This window comes from Trichoplusia ni, chromosome 27, assembly GCF_003590095.1.
Source record: "Trichoplusia ni isolate ovarian cell line Hi5 chromosome 27, tn1, whole genome shotgun sequence".
Lineage (NCBI taxonomy): Eukaryota > Metazoa > Arthropoda > Insecta > Lepidoptera > Noctuidae > Trichoplusia > Trichoplusia ni.
Window position 1 is genome coordinate 3116179 of NC_039504.1, and position 12376 is coordinate 3128554.

General features: G+C 35.8%; 2 non-coding genes across 2 annotated transcripts; one reads left to right on the forward strand and one right to left on the reverse strand.

The window, feature by feature from the left end:
- Nucleotides 1-3513: 3513 nt before the first annotated feature.
- Trnal-cag lies at nt 3514-3597 on the forward strand. Its single transcript has one exon. It is a non-coding gene; the product is annotated as a tRNA-Leu (tRNA).
- A 368-nt stretch (nt 3598-3965) lies between these two features.
- Trnal-cag lies at nt 3966-4049 on the reverse strand. The gene has a single exon. It is a non-coding gene; the product is annotated as a tRNA-Leu (tRNA).
- Between the last annotated feature and the right edge of the window lie 8327 nt (nt 4050-12376).

Consider the following 12376-nt stretch of genomic DNA (forward strand, 5'->3'; position numbering starts at 1 on the left):
ATGTATGCATGTGTATCAATTTGTTTTAATTGTCTGAAAAGAATATTTCTAAAGGTTATTGAGGTACTTTAAACAAGGTGCCTAGATTTAGTTGAATATTTAATCATTTTCGATCACTTTGATAATCATACGGTTTTTTTTCTGCTGTCAGAACTTTCCGAAAATGCGTTACCCTCCTTCAGAAAAAGTCCGGTAAGAATGTGTTTTAACTGTAGCTGTTTTAATGTAATTCCAACAATAAATACTTCAATAACCTAAAGAAATATCGAACAAAATATTTGTTGACATTTTTGTAACTGTGTAGATAAATAAATGTTTTAGTATAAATTAAGTACTTAATAGAATAATTTGTTGCGATCATGTACAGTGTGTAAATAGTACATATATACTGTGAATAAAAGGAGACATATCAATTTGTAAAATATGTTTTATTTTACCATAAAACTCTAGTTTTCCTTGCGTCGGCTCTTAAAGGGAGAATGGATTCTTTGCCTTATCTGTTCGGTGTAGCTTTACGTCCTCAACAGTGATTCTAATTAGTTATAAAAGTTATAATTACGTTGCTTATGTTAGTGGATTCCAGTTAGTTTGATAGCAAACATGAGCAGTTTTCGACAAAGCTGTTTGGAAACCAGGAGAAAAAAAATGTTGGAATCCAGGTAAAGTCGTAGGTACTTATAAACATAAATAATGTCAGTATTTCATTTTAACTATTTAAAATATAGTAGGTATATAAATGAATTAATTTATCACGAAATTAAACATCACAGCGATTCAGAAAGAAATTATTAAAAAGAAAACTACTTTATTTACTGTTTACGATAGCATGCAATGTATTCAAAATTCTGAGTACTCTTACGTTACTTTAATGCGCTAATATCCAACTCCCTAATATCCCCAACCAGCCATAAACGAAAAAAAAACAAACACACTTAGCAAACTCCTTTCAAAAACCATTAAATAGCTAATAAAATAAAAACTCAAGCAAAAAAAACAAACAACAGCTACCAACCAGCCAATATTTCTTCCACCACAATAATTTAAATTAGGCTCCAATTTTTCTTAAAAACAAAATAAAGTTAAAAAGACAGAGTAGCGAGTGCGGACAGAAGAATGGAATTCGATGTACAAGAGCGCGCGTCGCGATGCGGGCGATGCCGGGGTATAGCTACGGCGCGGTAATTTTATGTGTAGCTGTAAGCCATTGTTGTGGCTTTTAATCAGACTAGTTTGTATTGGTCAAGATAAGGTGTGAAGTAACTTCTGAACTACGGTAAGTAAATTACTATTTGTTACATAGTGTAGGATTCTTGAGGATACGTTCAGTTGAATGCTGTTGTATTTTAAAGGTAGTTTTCACGTCAGCTATTACAGTATAACGGAAATGGTTTTATATTTTAGGTATCTTTTTTTGCAAATGTAAGGTTTTCACTAACTATTCCCATGAATTATTTCAATTTCTACTATCGCCGTGATGAGATATCATTTTAGTAGTTAATCCCTTGATATTTGGTGCTGATCAGGAAAATATTCACTTATAATATTAAACAAAAGAAGACACTTGTAAGACTCATTCTTTACTAAATCAGATCGGTAGACTACCTACACAATTATTAAATTAAAAATATTGCACACATTGTTTCATCTAAAATCTAGATAGAATTTAATTAGCGTATTATTCCATAATCAATTAAGCGCGAACGAACGAAGCATAGCGAAACAAAGTGAACGCAATAAATCGAACAAATCCAGTGGCGAGTGTGTCGGGCCGCGAGCCGCGACTCGAGTGCGAAACAAACGTATTCTATTAGCCGGAACCGATGCGATCTCGCGAACAAAGCTCCCGGTCCTCCATATATCCGCGCTAGTTTACTTACGACTCCGCTAAACGCATTGTCAGCCACGTCGATATATTTAAAGTGTTGCCCGCAAATCGATGCACGCCTTTGTACCAACCGACAAGTCGCGCATTGTACGCACCAACCCGAAGGTGTTAATGTCAGACCCCCACAAATATGTAGCAAGTGAAAAACAAAGCAAAACGCTAACACGCCACCCGAGCCGACCCGGGATTTATTTCGCGCGTTACACCAACGAAACAATTTTAATTAGTATAGCTCCGGGTTTAATGAATAGAGACATAAAGTGCGTTGCTGGATTCCGAGAGTTTCGATACCCCATTGGGGCGTTCCTCAATAATTGGCTACTAGATGACGATATTCGTGCGATGTTCGGCATTCGTTTTGTTAGACATTGTTTCGATAAAGGGCCAACTTGTGGAAAGTTATGGGGACCACGTACGGGGAAGCGACGCGCCCGCGGCCGCGGCGGCCGCTTGTGACCGCGAACCAGTAATAAGGTCCGTTCCGTATGGCATACACCACCAGCGAACGTAATGAGGCTCTTAATTTTACAGCCCTAATCAGCTGTAATCATGATGAAAACTAATTATTAGGGATATAATTCGTGAAGAAGATATCGTAAGTAGTGTGAACAATTGCCTTTAAATTATTCTAAGAGCGCTTTGAAACGCTTCCGCCTTGGACCGTTAGCGGTGCGGTGTAGAAGGAAGTGGTGCGCTATTTAGCGAACGTGGTGACATCGTCATGGTGACCGGGGGGTCTTAGTTCAATCCTAAAGGAGTCACCAACATTGGAACTTAGAGTGTATAGAGCACGAGTCGTTTCAAGACTCAATTGATTGGTTATATTCGATTTAAATCTCTTTTTCGTAGGGTATTAAACTTGGCATATTAAAATGTATAATCAAAAACAGTGACGTAACAAAATTACTTCCCTAGTACTGTCTGTCTAAACAGAGGTACCGAAGTAGATGAATGCCCTAAACCAAATTTTAATAGACACGGAACAACAATTCCATTCCTACATAAATTTAATAAATACTTGATGTCCATCGTCTCATATAATGCCAACTGTCAGCTTAAATAACTATTTGCTATTGGCAACACTCACTAGACAATACCCGGCTATTATGACTTTTAGTGACCAATATATATGTTACCGTTTATTTATAAGCTATTACATATAATATATTAGAAATAACATTCAGTACTTAACTCCGCTAAACTATATTAATAATTGTCCTAGTGTTTAAACTAATAGCATTAGCTTTTACGAAAATATGTGAAATATGAATGAGGTCATAATTAATCCTAGCCTTTCCACGCCTCTGTTTTGTTCGGCTCCCAGCCTAGCTAGATGCCTTTACTTCTGACCGCAATGATTCAACCCAGACATCTGGGCAACACCGTACCAAACACACACCCCTTAGTTGACCCCGTAGTAGACTGTTTGTCAGACTTTCTAGCTTCTGATCACCCGTATGGTGTGGTCAAAGATCTGTAAATAACATGACCCACAATTTAACGTGCCTTCCGAAACACGTAGATACTTGTAACGATATATGGTCACCCATCCACAGACTGACCGTATCAAGGGTACCTGTAGTTCGTAATCGGTATGGATGAGTTTTAATTTTAAGAAACTCATTCATGTCAGGATGGCCGAGCGGTCTAAGGCGCTGCGTTCAGGTCGCAGTCCACTTCTGTGGGCGTGGGTTCGAATCCCACTTCTGACAAATATGTTTTTTTAAACCTATAGGGTAAAATCACTGACAGCTATATATTTGGAACATTTTTTTGTGTTGTAGAACTATTATAATTTGGTCACAGATCACTGATTTTACACTATTCCAGCTTCTTTCACAAGATTCATGGGAAAGTTACACCATTATCTTTGGTATAGAAACAAATAAATGTAAGTCTACATTTAAATCTTGAAAAAAATACTCAAATATTTGTCAAACTTTGAAAATCGAATTAATTAATAATTTCAAACAAATAATTAAATAATTCTGAATTCTAAAATCAAAATGTAGTCAGGTTTTAATTATTTCGATCTTTACAAAATGTTCACACCTTTTTTTTAAAGGTATAAAAAGACATTTGTCAGAAGTGGGATTCGAACCCACGCCCACAGAAGTGGACTGCGACCTGAACGCAGCGCCTTAGACCGCTCGGCCATCCTGACATGATGAAATTATCTCAATGTAACTATTGTTTCTGATAACAGATACAAGTCTTGACTACCCACGCTGAAATATTAAAAGGAATAATATTTTTGATTTGATCAAACACAAATTGAAAATGAGTAAACGGGATCATAAAATCGGGATCAAAATATCCTATGGTTTAATCCTGATTATAAACTATCTGTGTGCCAAGTTTCGTCTAAATCCGTTCAGTGTTTTTTGCGTGAAAGCGAAACAAACATCCATACATACAAACTTTCGCGTTGAAAGTATTAGCAGGATAGATCTATAAAAAAAAAATCGGAGCTCTCATAACAGATGATCATCCTCGTAAGCCCTCTCCAATGCTTAGTTTTTCTTGTTGAAGATTCTTTTAATTCTATGTTTACAAAATTTATTGTACAAGTATGTACATTAGGCATTGGCGTAAACGCCCACCAGATTACGGAGTCTAAACAGGTAAACCAAAAACAGAGCTTTTCCTTTTAAAAACAAACTTATAAGGCATGTGCAGTTAGCTCGAACTGTGATAAGTAATTATTATGTGAGCTTGTTTATACTAATGTAAACAAGTAGGCACGTCATTCATTGAGTAAAACAACAAACAGCTTATCCAAACAATAAAATATTTAGTTTTAATTAATAATTCATTTCGATTCGATATTTTTCGAGGAAGTTTAAGTACTCCTGACGTGTTTTAAAACTACAAACACACAACATTCATGATAACACTCATGTAATAATAAGTCACGCCTATTTTTTGTATTTTAGAGACCGTTTTTAACCTCCACGCAAAAGAGGGGTGTAAAGTTTTAATTGTCTTTCTGTGTGTCTGTGGCATCAAAGCTCCTGAACGGATGGAGCGATTTCATTTTAGTTTTTTTGTATATAGATTAATATAATATTTGACAAAAGGAAAACGTTTAGTCCGTATCGTATTTTTTTTTCTCGTTAACGAAAACAAGTAAAATCTCGTGTGACGTCACTTACCAATACACCTTTTACAGCAAATGATGTTACTAGCCCCAAGACCATGCATTTAATCGTGCTTTTAACTTCCTTACTTTGAAATGAAACTACTTTTACGGATTTTATCGCGGTTTAATTTTAGATTTTAGTTCCCGACGTTTCGAAACCTTTGCAGGTATCATGGTCACGGGCAGACACCTTCTTTGTATCTTTGTACCATCTTCCTTACTTTGTAAAGATGTGATAAATAAAAAAAATCGGCCACCGCAACACATCAAGAAATCATAAATAAAAATTGCTAATTTATTTTTCCTTATTCTGTTTATACGAAACCCTGAGTTTCGCGAGTCTGGCACGCACTTATTCCTCGGATTTAGTTAGTACGTCCACGTGCTAGAACCCTAAAATCAAATCAAGTCCAAAACAAATCCTTGTCAATGCCAACATCAGTACATAAGTACACAGTATATATAAATCAAATTTCGACGTGTTACTCGTAACACAATACTTTACTGACAACCCTGCTATATATGGCGGCATATAAGTAGTATATAATGTAATATAACAATAGGTATTAGCATATATTGACGTACAGATTAATATTAGATATATGCGCCATGTTGGACTATGAATCAGGCGGGGTCACTGACTTGACGGAGTTGACGGTATGAGAGCCACCCTCGATGCAGTAGATATGAGTTCGGGCTTACTAGGATAAGTCCTGGGTGTACTTGCTTAGATCTCAAATGCGTAAAGTGGAGAAAAGAAAAATATTGTTTTAGAACTGGACGAATTGTTTTTTTTTTTTATAGCCTGTTATAGATCCCACAGCTGGGCAAAGGTCTCCTCCTTTCTTCCAAACCTCTCTATCCTTTGTAATTTCCAGACACGTGCACCCCGCGCTTGACTAAATAATCGCGGTCAGATCACCACCTTCATCGCGGACGACCTCGTCGAAGATGTCCTTTCTCCGGCTTTTTAATTAAAGATGAATTTATTAGCACCTAGAAGATTGACAGATTTTTTAGATTATTTTTTAGAATGTAGATATGAAATGTATCTTATCTAGTTATTTGATTTATATCTGTGTAGAGATGATAAAATAATAAGATAGGATATTGAATAGCTCAAGAAAAATAAAAACTTAGGTTTAACTTACCAGCCAAAAATAGCACCTAAAAAATCACTAAAATTAAATCCACATTTAAGTGTAAAATTATAATCAATGTTTTATCTTCTCGCTAAAATTAAAATATTGTTTCAATTTTGTTATTGATTTAGTTTTAACAAACATAGTTGTGTCTTAAAATTGACTCCAAAACTCAAATCTAAGATAAAAAATAAAACTAACGATTTTAACAATCCTTTTTTAATTTATTTAGAACATCATCATAGCAAAGTTATTTCGTTTGATTAATTGGCTCATAATTTATGGCAATCAAAGTGGTTTATTTAGGCTAAAATAGCGCAATAACTTCCTCGCCAAGGTTTGGTATTTTAATACAATTATAATTTAAAGTACAGTCGCGACTTCTGACTACTATTGTAATTTTAGACTAATTTCACCCCAAAAGTAAAGTTGCATAGCCCTACATTATTTGTTCATATTAGTTTGTCTACATTTTCAGGATGTTATGTTAAATATGACATCTCAGAATGGCCGAGCGGTCTAAGGCGCTGCGTTCAAAATTCGTACACTTTTGTGGGCGTGGGTTAGAATCCCACTCCTGATAAAGTACCGAAAAAACTGAGTTACGATTTTTTGTTGAATATAACATTCCGCCTATTCTTTTTTTAACTTTCTTACTTAGCCTACATTATTTAGCAATATTATATACATTATTTATTTATTATGTTTATTCCTTGATTTGTCGTAATAAGTTAAACGTTAATAAGGTATGTTAATTTGCCATAAATTTTGTAGTTTTCCTAATAAGTTGAGAACAATTGTTTGTCCCAATGTATTTTAACAGTTTACTTTGTTATGCTTTGCTTTGCATTGCTTTTTTAACAGTTTTTGTTTGTGTGTGTCAAACATGAAGTCCGCCTTTTTCGTTGGTAATGGAGCTCCTACAATATGTGGCATATTGAATGGCATTGCGTCAACAAGTCCATCCCGGGAGCCTCCAGTTTTGGCGAGGAATGCGCCGGTCCCGTCCTGCCGATCGTTTGTTTAGAAAGTTGATACTGCGATTGACCAATATATGATGGGAACAGCTGATCGGAGCCGTCTACCTCAACCTAGAGAGTGACCTTTTGACCGACGTTATAGGGATGGTTAGGCAACAAAAATTTATTTTGTCTCCTAACTAAGAAAAGTATAGGACTCATTTGTTCGTGGTTTTATATGTTAGTCTAAGCAATGAATAAATAATTAAGTATAAATTGATTTTAAGTTCTGTATAAAGGGCAGATGGTATAATGGCATGTAAGAAATTTAAGAAAATTGTGAAGTTATTTTTTAAATAGACCTAAAAATGAAGTTGGATTAAGATAATTTTTACCAGATTTAATTAACAAGAAATGCTAATTAATACCTTATTTGTTCAGATTATCTTATTTACAGTCCTTATGAGTACTGTAAACAATAACTTATTTATATCTCATGTTCTAGCAAGGCAAAAGATGCGTCGGTCGTCCGGAAGCAAGTCGGGTCGTTGATATAGTAAAGGTCGCGGGTCGAGCTTGAATGAGGCTAGCACGAGGCCTATGCCCAGCAGTGGGAGGACATGGGCTGTGAGCTTAAGAAAAAAAGCTTTTCTGTACAGTTGGTAGGCGCAGCAGGGAACGGAAAGAGCAGTCGTTGTTAACTTTACATTACAACAACATTATTTTGCTTTTGTTTTTATATTATTACTTTTCGTTGAACATCACGAATATTTGAATAAGAATTGCATTTTTAACAAACATGTCTTCGGGATATGAACAAGGTTCGCCGTGTATTTGTGGAATTATTTTAGAGGTTACATATATTCCGATAATGTACCTAACTTGAAAAAACGATGTTTAAAAGACGACTTATTTAATTAACCTGTCATCTCAATTTTTACTGTGTTCACGTATATTAATGTAACTGTATATTTGTTTTTCTTTACTGTTTAGTCATGCCATATCAGTGCTACTTAAAAATAATTAAAAAAGTGCATATAACTTTAGAAAACTCACATTAGTAGATACTTTGCCTGCGTTGGCTGCAACTGCAAAGCCACCATGAAACGTAAAATCCATTTGTCACCTAAATTAATATTCAAAAATATCATTTAAATGCCGTCGTAAAAATTGAATTATAAAATAAATTAATACCACTTATACAATTCTGTTAATTAATATAGCTAATACATATTATTAATGAAGAATAAAGCTATTAGATTAAGTGTGACGCTTTTGAGATTAAAATACATTAATTAATTGCTGATTTGTTTCCTTAGTGACTGCATAAAGATATTTAAAGTCCTACTTACCTGATAGGACCGGATCGAGGAAGGAAAACCTATTTCACGTCTCCCGTGTGTTATCAACGAAGTTGCGCTTTAGTGTTGCTACTGTATATCATGGGAAATGTTCGGTTTTTTTTGTCCCGGTAATTAATTTAAGTCGCTGATCGTTCTCGTGATGTCTTGGTTACTCAGGTAATTGATATGTTTACACCTTACCAAGTCCGTAGCAAATCACTTCACCTTAGTATGATGTAACGCGCTGTCACTGTCGTGTGTTCTAAGCAATTTATCTTATCTATATAATTTTTTTTTTTTTGTTGGGTAAAACAAACAGTTACAAACTATGAAATATATAAAGTAAACATGCAAATACACAATATAAGTATGTACCTCACTACGTTATCCACAGTTTATATGAGAAGTATACAATTAATTTATATTTATTTATTTATTTTATTTGACATCAGTTAGTACAATGCCACTAGCACTGTAAAACTGATGATAGAATAAAATATCCACTTAAGAGTTTCACAAACTCATTTCTTTTTGTAACAATTTTCTTTTAATCATATCTGGCAACACCACAACTCTACCTACTTCTTAATTTATAAATGGCGAGCCTTTACCTACGTCATATTACAATCAGCAATGCCAGATAGTACTGGCTACGTACGTACTCGAAACTTATTGAACAATTTTCCTTCAGTTACTCATTAATATTAATAATAATTTATCATATTAATTAATACACTTGTGAATAAGGACCTAGGTAGTTAATTAACATAAATTAAAATATCCGAATTAGTGGGTAACTATGCGGTTTTGTGATAGTCTTTTCCTGTAGTTATCGGGGTAGCGACTAGAATGGTTCCATCACACTTAACACATTAGATACATCAACTGTGTAGAGTACTGGGGCGGAGAAATTTTGACCACTACTATTGCATAATATATAATGTCCTTTATTTTTCTGCCATGCGACCTTTTTGGTAGCTTAAGTGTACCTGACGTGTTAAAGGTTGCAGTACCTACATTATTTAGTTTAACCCTTTGACCGCCAAGGACGCTTTAAAGCGTCATTCAATAACTTGATCGAGACGCCAATGACGTCTTAAAGCGTCCATCGCATTTCAACTTTTAATGACGAATAAAACTTAGCTAATGTTATTTTTTTTAATCAGGAACATTTAAAACTCTTCGTATTGACTTCGACTATTATAATTATGCATTAAAACATTGAGCTACAGTATAATTGGACACGTAATACTAAAAAATAAACTCATCAAAAAATTTACTTATAAAGTTACACCCACGGCGCCAACGACGCCTTAAAGCGTCGACTAGTGTTGTGACTACCTCCGAATGGAAAATAAAAAATATAATAGGTAGGTAGTTTTAAAAATGGTGCCAGTCAAGCTTTTTACGTTATATATATATATATTTTAACACTAACCGTCGAAAGCGAGGCGTGTAAACTGTGTATTTTTGGTTCCGCTGAACAGACGTAATAGTGACCACCACATTATTATTACTGTTTCCGCATAAATTTGAAGCTGCGCTTTGAACCGTAATGGAGAAGAAGACTGGTAAGTTTACGTTATTTTTCTTTGAATTAATAAAAATATAATCAGCACAGTTGGTACCGCCTTTGCTTAAAAAAATATTATTCCTCGAGTCAAAATATTTCATAATTTTGTAATAGGGTAGTGTCCCACCATTCGAATGTCAATACATCAAAAGAGAGATAATGTTATAAATAAAATTCCTAACCCTAAGACTACTTAAGTACAACCGACATGTGTAACGTATTAATTAAACATGATTTTACGTAAAAAATTATATTATTATTTATATCGCCTATTGATTTTACACAGATTTAAAGCGCCTAAGAGAGCACATGCCTGCATATTTACCGGATACGAAAAAAATACGTTGTAAATTATGTAGTAATTTGAAACGCAAAAGGCGAGATACGAGATTTTGGTGCGAAATTTGTAAAGTGCCTCTTTGTGTTACATGTTTCCGTGAGTACCATGAAAAAATGAAAAAATACCATGAAAAAATACTGCACTAACGCATATAAATATCGACGACTATTAATAAATCTGTCATCACATCACTGTTTATTTTACGTTTTAATCACAAAATTACCCCTCTCCTTCGCCATTGACGCTTTAAAGCGTCCACTAGTTACGGGAAAATAAGGTAATGAGTTAACTTCTTCTTGTTGCAAAGTGGTTTCTTAGGTTTACGCGAATGTTAGACATTGAAATGAAACGACTTTTACGGATTTTATCGCGGTTTAATTTTTGGTTTTAGTTCCCGACGTTTCGACACCTTTGCAGGTATCATGGTCACGGGCAGACTGAGATGGTGTTCGTCTTGACAGAAGATGTTGCTCGTTCTACCTTCATATTTTTAATTAATTATTTATGGTCCGACCTACGCAGTATGAGCTCACTGTGTCGTGATGTCTTGCAGCGCTGCTCTTGGGTTTAGCCTTGAGTTTTTGTATTATTGGGTCCCAAGTAGGTGATATCTTCCAGCCATCTTCTCTATTGAAATTAGGGTGTTTTTTAATCTCAATAGCCTCGCGAAACATCCTTGGTAGGAATTTGGATTCTTTAGCGAGGATCTGTGGTTGATCAAATCTAATATAATGGCTGGAGCCTTCAGCATGTTCGGCGACTGCAGACTTCGTTGAGCGGCGGTGTTTGACGTCAGCTATGTGTTCTTTTACGCGGGTCCCTATGCTTCGTTTAGTTTGACCGATATAAGAGAGGCCGCAGTCACAATCTAGTTTGTATACTCCTGCATCTTGTAGAGGTATGTGACACTTGACAGATGGTAAGGACTGGCTAATCTTCTTGGGCGGCTTGAAGTATGTTTTAATTGAAGCTCGCTTCAGGATGTAACCAATCTTGTCAGTGACTCCTCGGACGTATGGTAGTACAGCAGGCAGACGATCAACTGTGGCTGGCTTCACTCGGTTTCTGTGACGGGGCCGTGGAACTTGGAGCTTGTTGTCTCGCAGTACTTGCTTGACGTGTTGAAGCTCAGCGGCAAGGTGTCTGTCATCACAGAGTCCGTGTGCTCTCTGAAACAAAGATTTTCCCACGGTAGCTAACTGTTTAGGGTGGTGGTGAGATTCACCGTTTAAGTACCTATCTGTATGGGTCTTTTTGCGATACACGGTGTGACTTATGGTCTGATCAGGATTCCGTTTAACTAATATGTCTAGGAAGGCAAGAGATTTGTTATCCTCCAACTCCATAGTGAATTGAATTTTGTTGTTTATGGAGTTGAGATGTTTTAAAAATGAATTTACTTGGTTAGATGGTAAAATTGTGAAAGTGTCATCTACGTACCGTTTATAAAACCTGGGAGTGAAAGGAGCTGTTTTTAAGGCTGTCTCCTCGAAGTCTTCCATGAATATATCGGCGACTACAGGGGATACAGGCGAGCCCATCGCTACACCATCTACTTGTACATAGAAATGATTGTTCCACAGCAGGTAGCCAGATGTGAGGCAGTGTTCTAGGAGTTCTGCATATGCTAGAGGTAAGTTGTTCTCTGCTAGCTTCTTGGAGACAATTTCAATGCAATCCTTAACCGGTAGGCATGTAAATAAGGACTGTACATCGAAACTAACCATTACTTCATTGTCATGAAGATGTAGATTTTTAATCTCATTGACAAAGTGGTATGAATCCTTCACAAACGCTGTCGTGTTGCCTCTGAGTGGTGAGAGTGTTTTCGCGACGTGTTGAGCCAATCTGTAGGTTGGTGTGTCGATTTGGCTTACAATAGGACGAAGCGGGGCGTTTGGTTTGTGTATTTTAGGTAACCCATACAGTTTAGGTGGTTTCGCGCATGTAGGTATTAAGTATGTGACATCTAGACTTAATGTCAAGACGAAC